Source organism: Equus przewalskii, chromosome 15 (genome assembly GCF_037783145.1).
Source record: "Equus przewalskii isolate Varuska chromosome 15, EquPr2, whole genome shotgun sequence".
In the NCBI taxonomy this organism is placed as follows: Eukaryota; Metazoa; Chordata; class Mammalia; order Perissodactyla; family Equidae; genus Equus; species Equus przewalskii.
This window is the reverse complement of record NC_091845.1, coordinates 86,011,032-86,021,728: the sequence shown is the minus strand read 5'-3', so window position 1 is coordinate 86,021,728 and position 10,697 is coordinate 86,011,032. Positions and strand designations below refer to the sequence as shown.

At 38.3% G+C, this 10,697-nt stretch overlaps 1 long non-coding RNA gene across 2 annotated transcripts in view; it reads right to left on the bottom strand.

Annotated features, from left to right (window-relative positions):
• Window positions 1-2,653: 2,653 nt before the first annotated feature.
• The window catches only part of LOC103551643 (uncharacterized), a 48,524-nt gene continuing 40,480 nt past the window's right edge, over window positions 2,654-10,697 (bottom strand). For both annotated transcript variants that reach the window (XR_011527635.1, XR_545044.2), the window contains one exon: window positions 2,654-2,943. This is a non-coding gene — a long non-coding RNA (uncharacterized lncRNA). The remainder of the gene's footprint in view (window positions 2,944-10,697) is intronic.

Genomic DNA, 10,697 nt, shown 5'->3' with positions numbered 1-10,697 from the left:
GGGCAGTCCTGGATAGGCAGAGCCATCGGGAAGCGCCGTATCAGAAGCGCTGACTTGTGGGAATGAAAAGGACGCCATGTGCAGGGCTGTACAGAAAGATGGCCGATGGTAAACCCTGGCAGGCGGGATCAGCTACAAACAGTGCTTATGACTTTCAGGTAGGTGCCTTGGGGATTGAGAGACAACATTTTTAATTTTTTCAAAATTTTATTGAAATATTGAGGAAAGAGGTCTCCCTAAACTATGAGTCTTTCTCCTACTGGCCATCTAAATTCCATTGGTTGAAAACCAGAGTCCTATCCGGCAATCATGCTCCTTGGTATTTACCCAAAAAAGTTGAAAACTTATGTCCACACAAAATCTACATAGAGGTGTTTATAGTAGCTCTATTCATATTGCCAAAACTTGGAAGCAATTAAGATGTCCTTCCGTAGGTGAATGGATGAATAACCTGTGGTCAATGCAGACAATGGAATATGCTCAGTGCCAAACAGAGATGTGCTATCAAGATATGAAAAGGTATGAATTAAACTTAAATGCATATTACTAAGTGAGGGCTACATTCTGTGTGATTCCAACTATACAACATTCTGGAAAAAGGAAAACTACAGATACAGTAAAAAGATCAGTGATTGTCAGTGACTGGGGGTAGGGAGGGATGAAGAGCAGAGCACAGAGGCTCTTCAAGGCAGTGAAACTACTCTGCATGATACTATAATGGCGAGTTCATATCACTGAATGTTTGTCCAAACCCATAGAATGTACAACACAAGAGTGAACTTCAGGTAAACTTTTGACTTTAGATGATAACGATTTGTCAAGGTAGGTTCATCAATTTTAACACATGTACCACTCTGATGAGAGACGTTCATAACGGAGGAGGCTTGCACGTGTGGAGCAGAAGGTATATGGGAAATCTCTGTACCTTCTGCTCAAGTTTGCTATGGACCTAAAAACTGTTCTAGAAAATAAAGGCTATTAAAAACTAACCAGAATCTGACCATACCCTATGCTTGTGGTCCTTCTTTCCTTTAATACTCTTTTTTCTGCAATGCAGAGGCTAAATGTCTTCAAGCAAGAACTAGATGCAATTTCCCTTGTAGGTAGGCTACATACACCCATAAATTATTAGGTTCAGTTTTGAAGTATTTGTTCCTTTGAGGTATCATTAGCTGTTCCTTCTGTTATGTTTATATTTGAGAACAAATGGAGTATGGTTAATTATAATGTTTTGAGCAATAATAAATGGTTGTTGAAACCAGTTCCTCTTCTGTTTGTTATTCTAACACAAAGTACTGCATTTTCTGGCAAAAGGATGGTAAGCCATTAATAAAACAAAAGTAGGTAGTCTAAGAATACGTTCAAGTGGTCTGGTGAGCAACTGGAACCAGTGTTGATCCTGAAACAGTCTCTGAATTTTAAAATCCTAGTTCTTGAGGAAAATTAAATATCTGACATGAGTCATTTTGCTTCTTATTGTTTAAAATACAGATTATCAAGATCAGTATTTTTGGGGGATGGGATATAGAATTTTTAGTTAGCAAGTTTTCATTCCATTTTGTCTCCTCTGAGCCTCATGATACAGAAGTACACAAATTTGCTCATATCTAGGTAAGAATTATTTTGAGCATGGAGTACACATAGGAAGTAAATATCATTCCCTTGAAAATTAGAGCAAGGTGGGCATGCAATCCTAGAAATGGGAGAAATTAAAACAAATCAATAAAATTTATGTTAGCAATGAAAAGGACATCAGTATTAGTGTAATTAATTAATCATAACAGCTTAATTAATATGAACTAAATAGACCAAAAAATGATCCTTCAAATATTGATTTTGACTCATTCTAGTCAAATCTCTGACAGCATTAGGACAAGAATATCTGGTCTACTGCTAACGGATGTGAGACTCTGGGAAGGTTATCAAGTCTTGGATTGTGAGTGACTTCATCTGTAAATTAGAGATGACGTTGAAGTTTTTGCTGTGAAAATTCATATTCTAGGTGCTTTTTATTAGTGAATTGCAGACAGGTATATACGTAAGTGAGAGCAAACGTCAGGAGAAGTATTGCATGGAGAGATGATGCAGCAGGGTGCTGTCAGACTTACCATCTTATGAAGAGTATAAAGGAGAATGGAAAAAAATGCATTAAACTTGAAAATCACAATGGCAGAATTATAGTCAGCATTTCCTGGTTTCCCAAAATAGGTCAATCAAGATCCTTCTAGAGGGAAAGAATTGACTCAATAACTTAAGATTCTACCATTACCAACTGATGGGTGCCAACCTGTTTCTTCCAACCTGCCATTACACTTCTAGTTGTTCCTGGCTCAAAGTCGAGGGTCAGCATACATTGATTGAATAAATAACCAAATATACCTTCTTCCCTACAGCTTATTGGCACTTGGATTTTCTTTGAAGGTGCCAAATAGATAATCTTTTTAAACGTTGTGAAATATGATAAAATATACTACGGTTTTTTTTTAACAGATTAAGCAGCATAGAGGCATGTGATGTCTGCTTCCGGGAATTGACAGAGAAAGAGCGCATGACATCGCAGTGATAGGATAGCTGGTGCCGCGGAGGGTAGGGGTAGAGGAGCAGGCACAAAAATGTGAAAGCTATTAGTGTCCACAATAAAATTTTCTCCCAGTTAGCTTTGAAAATGAATTTATTTAAAAAAATGAAAAGGCACAGAGATAAATAACTGCCACGTATGTTTGTCCATCCAGATCATGATGATTACTCATCAGGGTGCTGACTAATCAAAACAGATGCTGACTACTCTCCCATACTAGTGTGTACCCGCCAAAGAACAACCCTCTATCTGGGATGATCCTTGATAGAATTCTGGTCAATAGAGAGATTTTTCATACAAAACTCATTTCCGTCTTCTACTGGTCGTGGATGAAAAGGTCATCTTCTTCCCCAGAGCTCTTTATCCTGCCAGATGAATAAGAAATAGATGTCATGAATAATCAAGAATGAAAGCAGTCAGGAATATCTGTATATTATTAGTCACTCATTCATTATGTATGAACTAAAAATACATTTTCAAAATAATACAAATGAAAATAACTGAGCCCAAGAATGGGGAATTAGAGTATGAGATTGAAGTGTCATTTATCAAATGTTTGATGGCAAAATCAATCTAATGGAACGATTTATTTTGGTAGCCCATCATGACATCCTGAAAAGATGTATTTTTTGTTCTTTTAAAGTAAAATTTATAAATTTTCCAAGTGTAGCCTGCTACCCTGCTTTTGGTGGGACAAATGTGAAGATGTCGTTCCCTCTGTTCCCTGAAGCATGTTTACTACATGAATTGATATGTGCATTAAGACCTTTGGTAGGTTGAAGTCACCACTAATCTTTCCATAGGACTGCTCATTCAGACAGCTGTCACCAAACCCAAGGAGCCTGCCAGGCAAGTGCTCTCACAGCAGCCTAAGTCCTCTGTGCGCTTCTGCTCAGATCCCACAGAGCATTGATGCTAACTCTTATTGAGAGGGATAGGGAAGAAAGCAATTAAATGAGAAAAACAAGACGTAACCACACATTGGGCTTTGTTCTCTTAAATTCTATGACCATTTATTATAGTTTGTTTCTCCAAATTTAGTTTGCTTAATTGGGAATGACCTGCTTGCCAACATTATTCGCTATTCTCCAAAGGCTTGCATTTAAATTTGCTCTCAAATACATGATGCCTGGGGTTGGAAGCCTAAGTGAAGAACAGACGCTTTTGTCTTGACTTGGTATTGGACTTACTGCTTTATGCAGGCGATCTGATGCCCACAGTTAAGCCTTAGCCAACTTTCACTTTAGCACATGTTAATCCTCCCCTTGAACTCAAACGTAGAGCTGAAAGCTCAGCCAATGAAATTACCACTTTGGCAGTCCTGTATGTGTGAGTGTTTTTGTGTTTGAGAATGTTTGTCTTAGGCTGGTTTTTACAGGCATTATAAATCATCACCGTGGTTGTAAATTAACAAAAATAATTTAGTAGTTAGAGGACAGAATTTGTACACTATGTACCACGTTTATGCGGAATTTTTAAAAAACCCACAAGGTTCATTTAGTTGACCATTTTGGGTGCCAACTGAGACTATGTCCCCCTCTGCCTTATGTGGTTTCATTTGTAATGCTGGTTTCCAACCAAAATCAATCTTTCCTTTTTCTTTTTTCCTACAGGCACTTTCTTGTACCTCTGGCATTTATAACCTGATTTGTAATATCGTTATTTGATCATGTGTCATTCTCAGCCCTACAGAGTAAACCACCTGGCTGTGGCGCCAGTGCCATAGGTCACACAGGGAGGACTCAATGCCGAATTTTGAGTTGAATAATTTTTAGAAGACATTCCATTGAAAAATAGATTGCTCACAATTTAAAAATTTGCATACCAACAAGGAGCCCACTTAAAATCCGTAGTCGATAACAAAAATATTCCTATTTTTCATTCATGAATGTTCATAAATATTCTTTCTATACACCAGACCCTCTGTGAGATTCTAAAGAAGAGAGAAAGATATAAGATGCATTAGATTGTCTGAATGCTAATACAGAAAACAAATAACAAACTCTAGAAACACTAAGAGATGCTGAGAGTATTGTACTGAGATAAATTCAGGTAGGGAAAATTAATATTTCCTTGGTGATGTGAAGTGTCAAGGCAGGCTTCCCAGAGAGGATGAGATGTGAATGGAGTCCTGAGGTAAATCCGGAAGGAGGAGAAAGAGTTTGCCAAATAAACAAAAGAATAAGGCAACTTCAGGGGGCAGCCCCATGGCCGAGTGGTTAAGTTTGTGCGTTCCTCTTCGGCAGCCCAGGGTTTTGCCGGTTTGGATCCTGGGTGCAGACATGGCACCGCTCATCAGGCCACACTGGGGTGGCGTTCCACATGCCACAACTGGAGGGACCCACAACTAAAGGAAAGAAGTGTACAACTATATACTGGGGGGATTTGGGGAGGAAAAAAAGCAGAAAAAAAAAAAAAGAAGATTGGCAACAGTTGTTAGCTCAGGTGCCAATCTTTAAAAAAAGATAAGGCAACTTCAGAGTTAGAAATTGATGTATTCAAAAGCCCAGGAGATTGAGTAAATAATACAGTTTATGAGATTGGATAAGTGATGCCTATGGACAGTGGTGGGATTCTCTAGATGAAGAGGAGCCAAACATAAGGCTGGGCCACTTGTATTTTATTCTGCAGGTTGTGATGATTTTTAGGCAGAGAAGTGACACGGCTTAGCTTGCTCATCTAGTATGGGCAAAGACTGGAGAAGCAAATGATAAAGTCGCAGAGACCAGAGAGGGGGCAGTTGATGAGACGTTGTGAGAAGACAGTGGCAATGGGATTGGGAAATGTGGAGCCATGAGACAGTTCAGTGTTAGAACTGACAGGCCAGAAAGTGTTTGAATCTACAGGGTTAGGATGGAATCAAAGACAATTTCCACTTTGAACATCTGGGCAGGATTATCCCCTTACGGGAGGGATCCGGAGATTACTCTCTCACTCTCTGTTTCAGGAGGTGGGGCTGGGTTGGTGGATACTAGCGAGTTTGGCACATGAGTTTACTGTGCCTGTGAGGCATTGTAATGGAAACCTATGAGTTATTCTAGCCAAGCAAATCTTACGTCTTCACTCATCTCCTGTTCTTAAGACATGTCTCTTCTCACTTCACATGGTTTTGAAGAAGATATCATTTGTACAAAGGACACTTCCTTGTGGCCACAGTGGACTGGTTAGGGGTAATATCTTTCTAGGATGAGCCACTAAGAGTCCTTGCTTCAGAGTATTAAATTGGAACAGAGAAACCAAAGTAGTTCTCTCTCTGGATGTCGGAAACTGAGGATGTATAAACTCGGCAACCATTAGTTGTCACATTCCAGTGTGTGGGCTAAAGAGTACAAAAAGTTACTTGCCAGTGTGAGAGAAGGCATCAACAGATACTCAGAGATCCCATAACAGTTATATTAGACACCCATAGGTACAGGTGAGAGATGGAGAAAGAGTATTTCCTGAGTTCCTCTCAGGCCTTTGGTCTCTTGTGGCGGCCATAGATTCTATCCTTTGGCTCCCTGGAATTTTTCAGTAATCAAGCCAGTAAGTTTCCCTTTCTTCCTTTATTTTAGCTGCAGTTAGCCAGAGCCTGTTTCTGTTGTTGTTGCTGTTTGTTTTTAAGCTAAAGTGGTCTGATACTGTGTCTGAATAGAGATGTTCAATATGCAAAGAGAAATATTCAGAAAATAATGCTAATATTTGCATATAGATTTAGATATCATCAACACAAATTTGGGAGCTGACACCCTAGGAATGGATGAAAATGTCCAGAAAGAGCAAGTAGAGAGAAAAGAGAATAGGTCTGAAGGCAAAGCCTATGCAACTGCCAAACTTAATGGTAAACACAGAGAGGGAGAGATTTTGTGGATAGGAAGAGGAAAAAGGCGACATAGGTGGACAAAAGTTAAAGGAATTTCAAACGTGAGGGTGGATAACTCTGCTAAATATTGCAAAGAGCTCAAACTGGATGAGGGTTAATAAGAAGCTATTGAATTAGGCAAACAAATGATTATTGTTCACTTTTGTTAGATGTAAACCGTCTCAACAGAATGAGAAGGATGTTGCCTAAAAGCAGAAATAAATAATGAATGAGGGAAGACCGCTGTGGCAAGATGTGTGAAGGTACAGAAAAGAAAGAGGCAGTAGTTAGAAGAGGCAACTGCATTCAATTCGACAAATGTTTAGTTCCTAGTATGTGCTAGGTAGTAAACTAAGCTAAATGCTAAGATAGATATAGTTTCTGCCTGCAGCAATTTACAGTCTACCAGGGGAACCTCATCATCTAAAGTGGTGAGAGAGACGGGGCTAGAGAAGAGTGCTTTTAACTCCTCAACAGTTACGTGGTCATGTTGTGCTTGATGTCTAAAAGACACGTTAATTTTGTATGCCTGTGCAATTGCCTGCATGCACACATGTATGAGCACACATGTACACACATACAAAACACATAGAATTTAAGTTTGTTTAAAAGCAAACAACATCAGAACTACTTGTTTGGATGTGTAAGCCAACCACCAGGACCAGTCCTAATCCACTATATATATATAACATACAACAATCTGTCTGGGAACACAGTTCACCTATCTATTGTTCAGAGTGAGTTCTTTCTCTTGCATGACAATTGAACCATAGAAGGAAAGAGCAGGTTTAAATATCTTCCTCTTAGACAAAACGTGGCAATCGTGTTTGTAGAAAGAGAAAGCAACACTCAGTTCAATCACACCAGTGTTAGTTTTTGTTTGTTGTGCTTTGTTTATTTTTTAAACATCAATGAGAACTATCTATACATACTTTTCCTTCACTTAAGGGTAATTATTTCCAAATAATGTTACTAAATTTTCCACAAACGGAAGATTTTAGTATTTTTAAGGACGCACCCCTAAGTATCTAATTTTTCCAACAAAAGGATGCCAAGAACAAAATTCTTAAGACGGGAGGCTCCTGTTTATGAGTTACCCATATTCTATTCACAGATATTGAAAAACAGCTCTTCCCTGTCTAAACCATTTTATTACCTGGCCAGGGCTCCTGACCTTAGAAACTTCAAACGCTCCTTCCTAAGAGTGTACCAGATCTGCCAAAGGCTTGTGTGTTAGTTAATCATCCTTGACGCATTCTTACCTATATGTTTTCTAAGATTATAGTTCATCATATACATTTATTCTTCGTTCTACCACTTTGAGTAGAGAAAGGAAGTCCAGTTGATGAAAACTGGAGCACGCAAAACATAACAATACTGGAATAACAATACCGCTTTGAATTAACTTGGTCTACTCATCAAGTCCCTATATTTTAGAAAGGAAAACTGGAACCAGAAGAGTAGTGTATCTGGAAAATTTCATCTGGTCTTCAAATAATTATTACATAGAAAGTATATTTTCTTCTTTTTGCATGGACTGGACTGTGATCAGATCGATCCACTTGCCTTACCGCAGGGCTTCCAAGTCTGTTTACCTGGTTGTTTTCATTAGGATTTATAAGCAGAATTGCCAAAAATATCTCAAACTTAACTCTTGATTACGCCTACCTCAAATCTCTTCCTTTTCTGTAACTTTTTCCCAATTTGGTTACTTCCCTCCCAATCTGTTCAGTTATTCCAGCCACATATCTAGATGTAATCCTTAATTCATTTCCTCGTCTTAAACCTAGTCAGGAAATATGTCACATTCCTGTAATTCCTATCTCCAAAATATACTCCAAACACATCTCCTTTGCTCCAGCTCTGCAGCAGCTGCCCCGACTCAGGCCACCCTTTCCACTCCCAGCCCCTCCAAACCCGTCTCTGGCCTGCACTCCTGCCTTAGTTCTCTAAATTGCTGTGCATATTTTGCCAAAGTCCACAAACCATTCTTCACCCTGCAATGGCTTATAAAATGTGAATCAGAGCGCATGACTCTCCTGCTTAAAACCTTCTAGAGTTCTTAGAATAAAATCCAGCTTCCCATCATGGCCTGTGTGGCTCTGCGTATAAGAGGTCTCTGACACACCCTTACCACTTTTCTTCTTTCTCTACACTCCAGCCACACTTGCCTGTTTTCGGTGTCTCAAAACCTTCAGACCGGTTTCTATCTCAGGGTGTTTTCACTTGCAGTTCACTCTGCTCAGAATATTGTCACTCAAGATTATTGCAAAATTTGATCATGGCCAGGAAAAAGAATTTAGGTCAACTTAAAGAAAATACCTTTGAGTATATGTTATACAAGCCCAAAACTCAAACATTGAAAACGTGTTAACAATATGCAGATTGATTCGTCTTGAGTTATTAAAGGGAAATTAGGATTTAAGGGACGATATATTGTTTCAGTTGCTACAGCTGCATAATAAACAATCCTGAATTTAGTGGCATAAAACAAAAACTTTATTATGCTCGTGGTTTCTGTGGGTCAGGAATTTTAAAAACGTTCAGTGGGAATGACTTGCCTTTGCTCCACATCTGAGTTCTCAGCTAGGAAAGCTCAAAGGCTGGGATGGGCTTCAGAGGGGTAGATTGGAATCATCTGAAGACTCATTTACTCACGTAATTGGTGTGTGGATGCTGGCTGTCAGCTGAAACCTCAGCTGGACCTCTCAGTGTGGCTGCGTAATATGGTAACTGCGTTCCAAGAGTCAGCATCCCAAAAGAAATGGGCAAAACGTGTATGGCCTTTAAAAAAATCTAGCCTCAGAAGTCACATAGCATCGCTTCCACTGTATTCACAAGCCTGCTCAGATTCAAGGGAAATAAACACGGACCTTACCTATTAATGGGTAGACTGGCAAAGCCACGTGGTAAGAAGAGCATATGTTATGGAAGATACTGTTGCCATCATCTTCCACATATGTCTTACCTTTAATTATGTGTCATGGACAGCAACACAGCAATTGGCTGCGAAACAGCTACAGATATCAATGTCAAAGATGGAATATTGGGTATAATGGATCACTGGTCTCACCCAAAATACAAATATATATGTTGCTAAATATTTTTTATCAGCTAGTTTTAAAGTCACATCACTTAAAAAATTCTTCATTTCAATGGAATAGGGTAACAATACATCAAAGATAATTCTCAACAATGTAATTTAAGGTATAATTTATTTTATTACTTACCAGATAATGCTGTGACACTTACAGTACACAAATAAAAGACTGCAAACCCCCATATAAAAGATCAAAGAAGATATGGGGAATCAAAAGGAAATTCTTTTAGAGCTTTTCAGGCTTGGCAATGCCTCACTTCTCCAGGTTATATTGTACTTGGATTTTTAAAATCACTATAAGACAAAAAATTTTAAGAAATCAAGCCGTAAAGACCAGCCAAAGCATTTTTCATCCACACCATATTCCCTATGAAATAGAATGTACAAATGTGTACAGGTATTTCTCCCATTGCTTTCAAACATCTGCCTAAATATAGCGAACTTCAGGTATGCATTCCTTCAAACTGGCCTAACTAGCCTTGGTTGACGATTAGAAGCTGAAAATAGAGGTGAATATTTTACAGGTTAGGAATTATATCCTTAAAGAGACGTATATATTACATTTTATTTATTAAATCAATTATTGGTAAAATGCTAATTGAAAAATAAAGTATTATATTGATATTGAACATTCTTTTGGGAAAAATGGAAGATTATATTTGTTGGCAAACTTGGATAGAATGAATGCAAACGTATATACACACTACAGGCACAAACACTACCAAAAGGCACAACTGAAGAATTATTTTATTAACAGAATTTGAGTTTGCAAAGTGTGGAACTCTACCACTGTAGATAATTTTTTGAAGTGAGAAATTCAGGTTTGTACATGTATGTGCATCTTTTGAACATATTTTCTTTGACAGTTAGTTGGGTACTTACGATTCAATCTTGAAAATGTTAATAATTCAGCTTTTACAAATCAAAATTTAAAAACTCAATGTGAAATATGTAATCCAGAATTCATGACTTTGCAATAGTTTTCTCTGTAAAGGATTCTCTTTATTTTATTGGCTGCTTAGCAAAAGCCTATTCATCCCTCAAGATCTAGCTCAAATGTTTTCTGTCCTATGATTCCGTAACACTAAGCTCTGTTAAAACACTCATCAGATTGTACTGTATTTACTGTATAACCTGAGTTTCCTCATGCCTCACTAGCCCTAAGTACAAATGCGGCC